The sequence below is a fragment of the Sinocyclocheilus grahami genome, unplaced genomic scaffold (genome assembly GCF_001515645.1).
Source record: "Sinocyclocheilus grahami isolate Dianchi unplaced genomic scaffold, SAMN03320097.WGS_v1.1 scaffold233.1, whole genome shotgun sequence".
NCBI lineage: Eukaryota > Metazoa > Chordata > Actinopteri > Cypriniformes > Cyprinidae > Sinocyclocheilus > Sinocyclocheilus grahami.
The window spans coordinates 3,885,961-3,901,202 of record NW_015505412.1 but is presented as its reverse complement, the minus strand read 5'-3'; the positions used below and the strand labels follow the sequence as shown (position 1 = coordinate 3,901,202).

At 40.2% G+C, this 15,242-nt stretch overlaps 1 pseudogene; it reads left to right on the top strand.

Moving 5' to 3' along the window:
- The first annotated feature begins 2,879 nt into the window (after positions 1-2,879).
- LOC107597554 (protein-tyrosine sulfotransferase 1 pseudogene) lies at positions 2,880-14,753 on the top strand (annotated as a pseudogene).
- The last annotated feature ends 489 nt before the right edge of the window (positions 14,754-15,242 follow it).

Genomic DNA, 15,242 nt, shown 5'->3' with positions numbered 1-15,242 from the left:
TTTCTTCTGGCCAGAGGAGAACTGCGTTTCTCACAAGATTTTTCTCCCCATTTTTGTCACCAATGGAGTTTTGGTTCCTTGCCACTGTCGCCTTTGGCTTGCTTAGTTGGGGACACTTAATTTCTGGCAATATTGTCGACTTGCCTCGAAACATCACAGGCTGGCAACTCCTGCTGGTCAAATCAGTGTAAATGCAAGGAAAACTCAGCCTAAAATATGTATGATCCTTTTAAAAACCAATTGCAAATGTTTTCACGAAAGAGTAGGCTGTATGTATTCAATATAATGTACAAATAATTACTTACCATTACATATGAAGGTTTTGTACAATTTTATTAATGTGTAGTGTTTGCGTGTTCTGTGTTATTGGGCAACTAGGTCAGTTAGAAGCAGATAAATATTATTTTTATATTATACATGCAGTATTAAAATTTATTAAATAAAAATGTACCTAAATTATAAAAATGAACCAAGATCAGTTAAAACCATTGGACACTCATTCATCATTTCACCAGATCAACAGCATCTACACTCTTAAAAATAAAGGTGCTTCAAAAGGTTCTTCAAGCGATGCCATAGAAGAACCATTTTTGGTTCCACAAAGAACCATTCAGTCAAAGGTTCTTTAAAGAACCATCTCTTTCTTACCTTTTTATAATCTGAAGAACCTTTTTTCACCACAAAGAACCTTTTGTGAAACAGAAAGGTTCTTCAGATGTTAAAGGTTCTTTATGGAACCATTTAGACAAAAAAGGTTCTTCTATGGCATCGTGAAGCACCTTTATTTTTAACAGTGTAGTGGCGAACCATCGAAATTCGACACAAGCTCCGAACCACTGATTTGAAAACAAAAGGTTTGTCAGTGTTTCGAAGCCTAATGAAGCAGTGTTTGAAAAGCGCCCATCAACATAAACTTGTTGATTATACTGTTGTATAAAAGCAATAGTGCTTTTGTTACAATAGAAACAGCACTTTAGCTTGTTTACTAATAGCTTGAATATCTTTAGCCTATATTAGCAGATGTTGTACCAGCGACGGAAGTTTTGCAAAACCACTGTTCATTTCAAAGATATGACATGAGAAAGGGCTGCTTAGCAAATGAGGTATGATGACATTACCATAGGTACACATACTCAGCTTTCAGTTTCAGTATTTTCTTTACAATTTGCATTAAGTACAACTACCGAGATATTCGGTTCTCAAAACATTTGGGGAAGGTTAGTTTTTGGTTATAAGTAAAGAACCTACTGATAACTTTCCCAGTTCACATTTGTTTCCCCCAAAAAACCCAAATCGGAAAACCATATGGGAACATTACGGAAATGTTCTGTGTTTGCTGGGTAATAGCTAGCAACTAATGAACACACGCACACATACACACACACACACACACACACAGTACACCTTATAACCGAAAATAATTAGCCTATGACTCAGAAACAGAGCTTATTTGCAGAGAAGTGTTTCTGAGAACTGTGGTATGATTCAAATGTTTCTCCATTTTGGAAACACGAAACCTTCCTCTTGTGAATCTTTGGTCTGTTGCCTTTGAAATGCTCTCTGCTCCTAACCCTGCAGAAGTATAAGGGGGTCAGAGGTCCCGTATCTGAATGTCTCTTGAAAGGACGCCCTCTCAGTTTCAGAAGGACCCAGTGGGATGCACAATGCAGCGGTAAGGCCACGGGTCTCCTGACCCTCAGATATGTTCCACCACCCTCTGCTTAAGATATATGGTCATGCATTGAGGTAGAGTTACCACACCAGCTGAATAATGTAACATTCTTTGACGTCTTCCTTTACTGCATGCTGTGATCTTATTATCTGTGTTGCTGAAGAAGAACAATGTAGTTACCACCTAAAATGTCGTTTTTCATGGTCATGATTTTGTCAGACAACTTATTTCAGCCCAATTAGCTCCTGCTAAACATGAACATACTGTATGTGCGTAGTGGAAGTGACCTCGGTGGGGCTATTTGTTCACTTTTCTGCCTGACTGAATGTTAAACAAATGAAGGACCAATTTTCTTCTCCTTTGCAAACATAGTTGAGTGTATGGGCCGGATACAGCCATTTCCTGCAGCCGTGTCCGGCATGCGCTGTCCCTCTAACCCCCCGCATAGAGAGTTCAGTCTCTGCTGCTGCCCCTGTTAAAGACTAAAACCCTTAAAGGCATCAGAAAGCTAGGTGCTGTAGAGCGCTATATTAGGAAGGACAAGACTTTTTTACACTCTGTAAAAAAAGAGGCTAAATGAGAATCTACATAAAAACACATGCTAGACTAACAATATTCCCCTGTTTATTGTTCCATCTAGCTTAACAGTTATCCAAGCAAACAATGCAGATTTGTGAGCTCCCAGCATGCATTGTAGCATAAATTGATTATCTGGTTGTTGCTTGCTGATGTTTTTGTCGTCATTCTGTTTTTTTTTTGTCAAATAAATGCTGTTCTTTTGAACATTCTATTCATCATATGATCCTCAATAAAAGGATCACAGTTTCTACAAACATATTATGCGGCACAATGGTTTTCAACATTGATAAAAATAAGAAATGTTCCTTGAGCACCAAATGCAAAAGCAATGATTTAAGGATCATGTGACACTGAGACTGGAGTATTACATTTTAAAATAAATTCAAAAAGAAAACAGTTCTTTTCAATTGTAATAATATTTCACAATATTGCATAGTATTTGTATCAAATAAATGCAGCCTTGGAGAAAGACTTCTTTCAGAAACATTAAAAATAAAACTTTTGAATGTTTGACATTTTTGAAAGTGCTTATACTTACAGTATACATTGGATAAAAACCATTAAAACCACCATTATTAATGTATATATTCATAAGCTTATACATTACATTTAAATTTTACTATACATTTTAAAGGGGCAGAAATAATGAACATTTACTTAACTTCTTAACTTTATCTTTGGTTGAAGCTAACATAATATTGTATTTTTGTTTAGCAGACATTCTCATTCTAAATATAAATGGCACAGAACCAGTTGAGGACCCTGGTTTGCTGAGTCTGCTATGGAAGAACTTGACTAGTGTTTACAAAACGCCAATCTGAACCCCATAACACACTTCTTGGATGAATTGAAATGCAGACTGTCAGCCAGACTCTGTCGCCTGTCATCAGAGCCTGACCTCAATGATACTCTTGTGTCTAAATGGGAGCAAATCCCAGCATCCATGATCCAGCATCTACTGGAAAGCCTTCACAGAAGAGTTAATGCTCATGGTCAACCAGCACAATTGCTATGACGTTCTGGTGTCAACGTACATCTTATAGTTTAATCAAACAATTGATGTTTTTTTTGTTTTTTTGTGGGTACCGTTGAGTATGAACAGGCGAGTTATCTGGGCCAAGCACTTCATCACCCTCCCCTTTGTCCCCCAATCTTCTGTTTTTGGCACAGCTTGAAGGCTTTTACCTAATCAAGCCAGACACTGTGTGACTGATTAAGAATTTGATGCATGCACATTCATCCAGACATCCATCTTTTGTTGCAGACATTATAGGGCACATCACAAATACTCAAAGTCTTTTGTATTCTAACTTTTTACACCGTGTCCTTCCAAATAATTCCAAATACATAGAATTTTGTGGTTTCTTGAAACATGTGTTTCCAATAAAGTATCGACTCTAACCTGAAGCTAACTGTCTGCAGACACATGATCCTTTTCTTTCAATGCTTTTTGGTAAATGGGAGCCAACCAGCTTCATTATTGCATCAAACCTTTTTTGGACAAGTCAGTAGGCAACAGAGTGGTTTTAATTAAGAATAAGTTTGTGTGATTGTGTTTTCTAACATGTTCACTGGTATGACTGAGGATCTCCATGGGACTGTGGATTCTAACCATTTCTGGTAAGATCAGACCTGACGGAAGAACTGTACGGCGATATGATTCATCTTCTTAAGGCGCAGTAAGTGTTTTTGTTTCTCTGACAACAGTTAGCACAGTAATTTAGATTTTATGGTCAAATCGAACAATTTAAATAGAGCCCAAAGCTTTTTAAGGATTATTTTGAGGTTCTTGAAATGCAGTTTAAAAGGATAGCCCAGCTAACAAAAATATGTTCTAAGAACATTTTAATAATGTTACCATTAAGTCATGAAAACATAATTTTTCTTCTGTGGAAAACAAGATATTTTAAAGAATGTTTTGAATGATTTACACATACACTGAAAGATAATGGGGTCCAAAAACAGCACTGAAGAAAGAAAGTCATACAGGTTTGGTACAACATGACAGTGGGTTAGAAAATGACACAATGTTCACTTTTAGGTTAACAGTTTTTCCCCCTTAACTTTTAAGATGACTTTAAAGTATTTAAATTAATACATTATTCCTAAAAGGATAGTCTACCGAAAAATTTAAAAACTTTTTTCCCAGTGTTATTAAATTATTAGTGTTTTTAAAGATTAGCTTTAAAGTTCACTCAAAAATGAAAGTACTGTCATTTTTTTTTCTCATCCTCAAGTTGTTCCAAACCTGTATGAGTTTCTTTCTTCGATTGAACATAAAATATATTTTGAAGTGTGTAATCAAACAGTTGTTGGTCCCCATTATGGAAAAAATACAATAGAAGTCAACGGGGACCAGAAACTGTAATTTTTGTGTGAACTATCTCTTTAAGTGAGGGAAAAGGTAATCAAAAGAATAATACCAGTACCAGCCAATGCATTAAAAAACCCTAATATTAAATGATTAAAGGGGTCATATGATGCGATTTTAAAATTTTTCCTTTCTCTTTGGAGTGTTACAAGCTCTTGGTGCATAAAGAAGATTTGTAAAGTTGCAAAGACTAAAGTCTCAAATCCAAAGAGATATTCTTTATAAAAATTAAGAGTCAACCACGCCTACCTAAAACGACTCGTTCTAACACGCCCCCACATGTCTACGTCACGATGTGGGAAGATTTGCATAACGTCGCCCAAATGTTCACGCAAAGAAAGAAGGCGTAACTTTTTTTATTCAAGCTGTAGTATTGTTTCTGCCGCCGCCGCCATGTCGTGATTGGTTCTTTAGTTGAACCAACTGAAAATTTTCAGTGCAGCAAGTCAGCTTAAAATTGAGTTTTGACCTCCAGAATCTTTTACAATGATGCTTCTCATGTTTTTCCAATCCACTGTGCTGCTTTTCCATGTAAACATGCACTAGATTGCCACATTTGCAGCATCTCGTGTATGACACTACGTTCTAAAAAAGTGGCACACAAGTTAAAATAACTTTTTAAAAATGTGTCTGTACCTTTTTTTTTTTTCATTACACTGTGCTGTTTTTCCATTGTTTTCCTATGTAAACATACTATATTAATGTTTTTGACCATTGCACTTACGTCTTTTGCAGTGTCTCGCTCATGACACAGCATTCGAAAAATGTGGCACTCAAGTTAAAAAAAAGGTTCAACTTTCTCTAACATTTCCATGTTTTTTTTTTCATTCACTGCCCTGTCTCTCACGTTTTTTAATGCAAAAATATGTTCTCTGTGAATGGCCCCTTGTTGGACAAATTCATCTGGTGAGTTTATTTTCTAAAATCAGTTTGCTCAAGAATTGTGTCATCCCTGAAGCTATCAACTTAGTGAACAAGAATCACTCAATCTCTGTCTCTCTGTTCTTCCTTTTTATTATTTTATTGAAATTTTTATCATTAAAAAAAAATTGTTGCCATCCAGTTCATGTGCCATCCTTTCCTGATGTAGTTGGCCTCTGTGGCTGCACAGTGCACAGTGATAAAAGCACAGCAGATTAAAAGGTGTTTTTGCGTCAGCTGTTACTGTATAGTGTGTTTAAGCTACACAGTGGAACTCTGTATTGACCACTCAGCATCCAGGATGGGAATCATCCGTTTTATAAGGGAAACCACAGCCTTGGTGATAAATATTTGTTCCCTGCAGCCTTAATAGATTCCCTAATGCCTTCTGAATCTGTTTGTGTGCATAAGTGTCTGCATGTGGGTATTTGAGTCCCTCAGTGTAGGGGATTCTCATCATACACTCTTAAAAATAAAGGTGCTTCATGATGCCATAGAATAACCTTTTTGTCTAAATGGTTCCATAAAGAACCTTTAACATTTGAAGAACCTTTCTGTTTCACAAAAGTTTCTTTGTGGCGAAAAAAGGTTCTTCAGATTATAAAAAGGTAAGAAAGAAATTCTTTAAAGAACCTTTGACTGAATGGTTCTTTGTGGAACCAAAAATGGTTCTTCTATGGCATCGCTTGAAGAACCTTTTGAAGCACCTTTATTTTTAAGAGTGTATGGTGTGAAGGTAATGCAATATTGGCCCTTTAAGAAATTCTTGACGGTAATGAATAAAGGTGATCACACATAATCTCTTTTATGTGGACTGAGATGAAGAGCTGTGTCAATTAAGGGTCACTTTACCATCACCAGCATCCTGGAATAGATTCCCAGTGGTACCAGGCTCAAGTGTCTCAAGAAACTTTATTGGCTGTGTTCCCGGGTGGGTCATTGTGGGTAACCTCCTTCGGGTGTCTTGAGAGGGTCTCATGGGACTGCTCTAAGCGAAGTGGCTTAATGCTTCCACACACCTTTTGTTCCCTTGACGAGACCTGTAAGTAATGTAATGAACACTACAGGTGACCTTTTTTCAAATTGTAGTTTTTGAAATAAGGAAATTAGCCTAGGGGAGCCCATTTTTGTACATTATTTGACAGCCAGAATTTTGGTTTGGCGGTAAAAGAGCTTGAAGAAAAAAGCAAAACAACAATTGTAGCTCACTGATAAAATTAATTTTGCACTAAAAACACCCAGGCCAATGTTTCACTTGCACTTGGAAGTTACCAAAGCAGTGCCAATACATAATTGGAACTTGTTAAGACCTGCAAGATTTGGCCAAATAAAATCACACCACGATTATTTTGATAAATATTACGATTGCAGTTTGAACTGCGATTAGACTATGAACATATCGTATCAGCTAAGATATCAAAGGGATGTTATTTTAGTATTATTTATATGCCGTTATTTTAGATTAGATTTTATATTTTTAGTTATTAATTTATTCAGTGTCATTTATTTATTTTTTAAATATTGTATTTAGATTTTAATTCATTTTTTTTATGCTTCAACAAACTTATTTCAGGTATTTCAGTTTTATTTCCACTATTTTAATGAACAAAAATGTTTTTGATCATTTTAGTTTTAGCTTTAGGTAATGATAATAACTCCCATAACCTGCTCCCATAACCGATAAATGGCTTTTATTAAAATGTTATAATATTTTGTCTAAATTAAGGAATAATACAATAATTAATTAAAAATCAACCATTGTAATTTTATATGTAACAGTATTTTTAGAATGTAATCTTTATAAAATAATTATAATTTATTTTTAAAAGTAGTATAAATTAGTAGTGTTTTTTAAAGATTTACTTTCAAAGAGTGTAAAATGACTAAAGGTAATCTAAATGTAAACATTTATACAATTATTAAATATAAAATTATATATAAAAAATATGAAATGTTACATGTGTGTGTGTGTGTGTGTGTGTAAAATCAAATTTTTTGCTTTGCAGCCTGAAATGAAATGCAGCATATAACATCCAAGTGAAAGATATAACACCAACATGGGAAAAAAAACAGAATCACTGAGTTGGAAAAAGGATCACCCACTTGTCAGTATTTTGTTGAACCACCTTTTGCTTTAATTACAGCATTTTGTCTGTTGGGATATATCTCTGTTTCTACTAACTTTGCACATCTAGACTTTGCAATATTTGCTCACTCTTATTTGCAGAACTGCTCAAGTTCAGTTAAATAAAAAACAAAAAAAAACTAATCCAGACTAAAGCAACCACCTAGCAAGTAGCAACCTTATCAACTGCATAGCAACATATTCAGAACACCTTAGTAACAACATGGCGATGGCTAACAATACCGTGCACAGGCAAATAATGCTCAGATTTACTTGAGAAATATAAAAATAGAGTTTACATCATGGCCTCCAGGGATTCTCCCTTGCCGATTCTCCTCTACTAGTGTGTTTCAGCGCAGTGCTGACACAGGCCAACGTGTGCTACACTGATCGGCGCTTTGGTCAGAGAATAGCACAGGGAAAATCTTGTAACAAGCCCAACGCACCAGAGCCAGAACAATGTGGTCAAGTTTTATGCGCACTGCTTGTGTTGAGTTGGCCACCCACTCCTTAAGGTTGTGTAGCACACAGTGCAAATTAAAGACTGCAAGGTCATGCATCTTGTAGCTGGCGGAAATGTGTTCTCTGTACCTTGAGAGTGGGGAGAGTGGGAGGAAATATGAGTCAGTCTTAAGATATCCGACCAGATCTGTCTCTTATTTCAGACTACTATATCTCGCAAGTGTCACTCTCCAAAATCCAATTGTGCTTATCGTCCAATATGTTGAAGTCTGAACCTTTTTGTCCTTGCTAGCATTTTTTTTTCAGTCCATTTGCTTTGTTCAAAGCTTTTTTTCATTTTAGTTTCATTTGCAAAATTTTTTGGTTGAACAGGGCAGCTAGTAGTATTCATTTAGATTTTATTGCAGTGCAAAGATGATTGCAATATTTGTTTTTGATCAATAATTGAATTAATTGACAAGGTCAATGATAATATCTTTTTTTTGTCTGAATATATTAATCTTTTCAAAAATACAATTAAAAGGCAAATCATAAACACAATTACTTGAATATGTCTCTTCTACGAGGAGCTTGTTTTTAATTTTTATTTTAGTTTTTTTAATTAATTGGGGATCATGGTGATGTCCTGGTATCCTATTTTATTTATTTATTTATTTTATTATAATTTTTTTTTACAAAAATGCTTTTACTTATTATTTGAAAAAACAAATCTGAGTAGACTCATATGAATGTGCATCAAGGTCAATATATTAATTTTATTTTTTAATATATTTAATATATAAACATTTATATAAAATGTATATGAAATAAAATAATTTGACCTTTTTATGACAAAACAACTATAGTTGTCATGTGGTGTGACTCCCCAAAAATAATATTTATGAAATAATAATTAATTTAAAAACTATATATTAAAAAATACTGTTTACCTTAAAACACACACACACACACACACACACATTATTCATGGATGTGTGCACTCATGTGTTCAATGTGTAAGGAAATATATTTTTATGTTTTACTTCATGGTTACATCACATGACATTTTTTAGAGTTATTAAATTTGAAATTTCTTGAAAATGTTCGAAAACATTTAAAAAGAAACACGTGAAACCCACATGAATACAAATAATACATTTTTAAGAATGTGTGTGTTTAGGTCATTACCTTTATAGTAGGCACTCTTATTTGTCATTGACCCACACATGCTTTAATCATATGAGGTTGAGTGAATAATCTGTTCTGTTGTGTTTCAGGCCTGATGGATTCAGGTACTCGACGAGAGCTGCGTACAGCAGATCCCAGCCTCCACTCGCTCCGTCACGGCCAGTCCTGAGTATCGGGCGTTCACCTCAACCTCACCTTTCCTTTTTCTGCTTCTTTCCCATCTCACTTCACCCCTGGCTTCTCAACCAGTCCTCCAGCTCGCCCCCAAGATGATTGGCAAGCTGAAACAGAATTTACTGGTGGCCTGCCTGGTCATCAGCTCCGTCACGGTCTTCTACCTGGGTCGGCACGCCATGGAGTGCCACCACCGGATAGATGAGCGCAGCCAGCCGCTGGTGAGCAGCCTGCACACCACCCTGCGCACGGGCCAGAACCTCAGCACCCCCTTCATCTACAATAAAGACATGCCTCTTATATTTATCGGTGGCGTCCCTCGCAGCGGCACCACTCTTATGCGGGCCATGCTGGACGCTCACCCCGATGTGCGCTGTGGAGAAGAGACCCGTGTCATCCCTCGCATTCTGGCCATGAAGCAGATGTGGAGCCGCTCAGGCCGGGAGAAAATGCGGCTAGACGAAGCTGGAGTAACAGACGAGGTCTTGGACTCAGCCATGCAAGCTTTCCTATTGGAGATCATCGTAAAACATGGCGAACCGGCCAACTACCTGTGTAATAAAGACCCGTTTGCTCTTAAATCACTCACTTATCTGGCTAAGATCTTTCCCCACGCTAAGTTCATTCTCATGATCCGAGACGGCAGGGCCTCCGTTCACTCCATGATCTCCCGTAAAGTCACCATCGCTGGGTTTGACTTGAGCAGCTATCGGGACTGCTTGACAAAGTGGAACCGGGCCATAGAGACAATGTACACTCAGTGCCTGGAGGCAGCGGACAAGTGCCTGCCCATGCACTACGAACAGCTTGTCCTGCACCCGGAAAAGTGGATGAGAAGGCTTCTGAAATTCCTGAACATTCCTTGGAATGATGCTGTTCTACACCATGAGGAGCTCATTGGGAAAGCAGGAGGCGTTTCGCTCTCCAAGTAAGTGCCGTTGACTTGTGGTCTAGTTTACTTTGTGCTGGGTCAGGGTCTTCCTCTCTGATTTAAATAAGCTATAATTGTTTTCTTGTAAAAGCCAAAGCAGGATTTTGAGCCCAGCATTCAGCATGAGTATCTTGGGTTTATGAGCCATCTGGATTATTTAAGCTTGGTTCAGTTATCTTATCTAATTAATGTCACCAGCCATTTGTGTCACACAGGCTGTGTTTGGCATACTATGGTAATGCTTACAGGCTACTGCCTACTATTTTCCCCCCAAAAAAATAGTGTGTGAAACAGCATGTGTAATGATGTTTCAAACAGACGTATGCTACATTGCTTTCATATGACTTGCGTATTTTATTAATACAGAAATAGATACAGATATTTAGCATTTTTATAAATATGTAAATATTATATACTGTAAAAATAATCCTTATTAATAATAATTAAAAACAAGTTATTAATAATTTTTATTTATTATTATATAATATTTAGTGTGATCTATAAAAAAAATCACGATTCACATTACTTCTGGGCCTGGTTTACGCATTACAGTAAAAAAATAACTGTAAACTACATTGCGTAAACTACATTGCTTTTAGAAGTGCACATCTGACAGTAACTTGAGTTGACAGAAGTAGCTTGAGTTAGGATGCAGATATAAATGTGTTAATTATCAAAAACAGTAACATCTGTAAAAATTGTAACAACCTAATTTTTATATGGTGAAATTGAATCATTCTGACTGTTTGAGTTTTATTAAAATTAACCATTGGTCTTCCATAGTAGCATATATTTAGATCATGATAACCACAGTTAAAATCACACATATAGCACCTCAATACCATGGTAAAAATTTAGCTATATGGTTTCTAGGTATTTGTATGAAAAACAGTAGTCTAAATACATTTAGTATAAATGCACAAATGCTAACTTATTCACAATAAATACTGTAATTATATTCCATTACAGTTATTAAATGTCTACATTAATAATATAATAAAATTCGATATGAATATTCCACATTTCTGCCACAATACCCTGGTGAAGTTAATGTTACTACAGTAAATCCATGGTAAATTATGGCAATTTGTAGATTAAAAAGCCTTCCGACTGTCTCGTTGCACACAGTGTTTCTCCTGTTTGTCAGTGCGGTTTCATCAGCTTTAAACTAGTTTAAAGTAATTTGTGTTCTTCGTACATACTGAAAACTGCAGAAATAGTCAGATTTAGTGTGCTATTTCAAACATAAACAACACTTTGTGTTCATTTATGTGTATGTGCAGATGTGTGTAGGCGTTTCTCTCTCTCTGTCAGACTAGAACTGTACATGTGTTAAAATTCTCACTGACCAGTGATGCATTATTTTCAGTTGTGGCTGAAAAGAACTTGATAATCCCTAGGGTGCAGTTGTGTACACGTTCTGTTTAATCACAATATGTTGTGTTGCAGCTTCTATGAGTTTTCTGCACAGTTCATGCCCTGAATAGACCAAATGAAGGGTGTAGTTCTCCTGCAACATTCCTGCAGCAGTAAAAACCTGTTGTTGCATGTTGGAACATGAATCCTGATGATTTTTTTTCAATATAGGAAAAATTGATGTATAATGAAAAGACAATGTAAATGCAACCTTGTTTTGTCAAATGCTTCTCAGAGGTAATTTGTTTCTGCACTTCAGGGAGTTCCCTATCTGTCAGTCACTACGAGTTATGTTGTGACGACATTATGGGGGTTTGCCTGGGAGCCCCAATCATCTCTGACTTTAAGAGAAAACGGCAATGAAATTTGGCTGGTGGATTTTCGGCCAGAAGCTGCTCGTCTCCCTCCTCCATCCTCACTACCCTCGATGGCGGGGCAGCCAGGGGGTACGTTGACATTCCCCAGGTGGAGAGAGCGGTTGCGGTGCACCTGTGCCTGCAAAACGCCACCACTTGGAGGAATCGTGTGCGTCTCCCCTCCAAAGCCTGTAAGCTGACAGCTGCTCTCGTGGCCAAGGCTTACAGTGCTGCGGGCCAGGCTGCCTCTGCCTTCAGTTCACCAGGCCAAGGCACTCAAGCAAATGCACAAGGGTTGCACAAGCAGTTCTCAGCAGTACAGAAGTAGACCGAGGCCATCCACCAGCCACCACTCCGCCGCGGGCCAAGCCTCAGCCTGCTAGTCGCCGTGGGCGCACCTCCTGCGTCCTCCAGAGCCACTCCGCCCCATGCTGAAACAACATCAAGGCCAGCGCGTCGAGCCTCTCACAGGAGTGCGGCGCCCCCCATCCCAGCCGACCACTTAGTCATCCAGGAAGTCGATGAAGTGGCCCTGACACGGGCAACCCGGAGATGTGGGGAGCTGCTCTTTCTCAGGAGACGGCAGAGACCGCGACGCTCCTTTCCCTGGGAGGAGGGCCGGGTGGGAGAATCTTCAGTTTATGTTTGTTTCTGTTCCGCCCACATTTTCAAAGAAAGAGCAATTTCCTTTTCCTCCGGGTTCTCAGGCCCGTGGACTGACAGTGAGCGACAGTTCCGGCCACTGCTGCAAGACAAGCCCGCACGGACAACACTGCGGTGGTTTCGTACATCAACCAGCAGGGAGGTCTACGATCACATCGCATGTCACAGCTCGCCCCCAATCTCCTCCTCTGGAGTCAGACGTGGCTCAAGTCCACATTCCGGGGGAGCTCAAACGTGCAGCCGATGCGCTCTCACGACAGCTCACGTCCCCCGGAGAATGGCGACTCCATCCCGAGTTGACCTAGCTGATCTGGAGTCGATTCGGGGAAGCCCAGGTGGACCTGTTTGCTTCCCGCGAGTCCTCCCACTGCCAACTGTACTACTCCCTGACAGAGGCCCCCTCGGCATGGACGCACTGGCACACAGCTGGCCTCGGGCTCTTCACAAGTATGCATTTGCCCCAGTGAGCCTTCTCGCACAGACACTGTGCAAGGTCAGGGAGGACGAGGAGCAGGTCCTACTGGTTGCGCCTTTCTGGCCCAATAGGACCTGGTTTCCGGAACTCATGCTCCTCGCGACAGCCCCTCCCTGGTGCCTCCCCCTGAGACAGGACCTGCTCTCTCAGGGGCTCGGCACCATTTGGCACCCGCGTCCAGACCTTTGGAACCTCCACGTGTGGCTCCTGGACGGGACGCGGCAGTCCTAGCTGATCTGTCACCTGTGGTGGTTAACACGATCACTCAGGCTATAGCTCCTTCTACGAGGCAAGCCTATGCTCTGAAATGGAGTCTGTTCGCGAACTGGTGTTCTTCTTGCCGAGAAGACCCCCGAAGAAAGGTTGGAGCGTAGGCTGTCACCCTCCACCTTGAAAGTGTACGTGGCTGCCATCGCAGCACATCACAATGCAGTGGACGGCCGGTCCCTTGGAAAGCACGATCTCATCGTCAGGTTCCTGAGGGGTGCCAGAAGGTTAAATTCTCCTAGGCCACCCCTGGTGCCCTTCTGGGACCTCTCTATCGTCCTGGCAGGACTTCAAAGGGGTCCCTTTGAGCCGCTGGATTCAGTCAAGCTTAAGTTCCTGTCTGCTAAGACAGCGCTCCTGACCACGCTCACTTCCATCAAGAGGGTCGGGGACCTCCAAGCATTTTCGGTGAGCAAAGAGTGCCATGTGTTCTGGCCAGCCTACTCTCACGTTGTCCTGAGACCCCGGCCTGGATACGTGCCCAAGGTTCCCACCACTCCCTTCCGAGATCAGGTGGTGAACTGGCAAGCACTGCCCTCGGAGGAGGCAGATCCAGCCCTTGCATTGCTGTGTCCCGTATGAGCACTGCACATATAAAGTATCTCACAGAAGTGAGTACACCCTTCACATTTTTGAAAATATTTTATTATATCTTTTAATGTGACAACACTGAAGAAATGACACTTTGCTACAATGTAAAGTAGTGAGTGCACAGCTTGTATAACAGTGTAAATTTGCTGTCCCCTCAAAATAACTCAACACAGCCATTCATGTCTCCAGACCTAAACCCTATTGAGCATCTCAAGGTCTCTAACATCCACCAGCTCCGTGAGTGGCAAATGGAGGAGTGAAAGAGGACTCCATGCCCAAGAGGGTTAAGGCAGTGCTGGAAAGTAATGGTGGCCACACAAAATATTGACACTTTGGGCCCAATTTGGACATGTTCACTTAGGGGTGTATTCACTTTTGTGGCCAGCGGTTTAGACCATAATGGCTGTGTGTTGAGTTATTTTGAGGGGACAGCAAAGCTGCACAAGAAATCCCGCAAACAGTTTGCTGAAGACAAGCAGACTAAGGACATGGATTACTGGAACCATGTCCTATGGTCTGATGAGACCAAGATAAACTTATTTGGTTCAGATGGTGTCAAGCGTGTGTTGCAGCAACCAGGTGAGGAATACAAAGACAAGTGTGTCTTGCCTACAGTCAAGCATGGTGGTGGGAGTGTCATGGTCTGGGGCTGCATGAGTGCTGCTGGCACTGGGGATCTACAGTTCATTGAGGGAACCATGACTGTGCCCCCTGGGGGTGAGGGCTCACTCCACAAGAAGTGTTGCCTCCTCCTATGCGCTGGTGCACTGCGCCTCTCTGGCAGACATCTGTAGAGCTGCAGGTTGGGCGACACCGAACACCTTCGTGAGATTCTACAGTCTCCGCGTTGAACCAGTTTCTTCCCGTGTGTTGGGTAACAGGTAATCGGCGGGAAGAGCTGGCCGGTGTCATGCTTGCTGCGCCATTCCCCCTCACCCGGGGATATAAGCGCCTTTCTCCTCCTCCAGTAAGTTCCCCGGACGGCGAACCCTGGTTGAGTATCCTCCAGCACCCTCGGCAATCAGACTGGGTGGAGCAGTCTGACGCCAGACCCAGTATCGGTGTTAGCTTG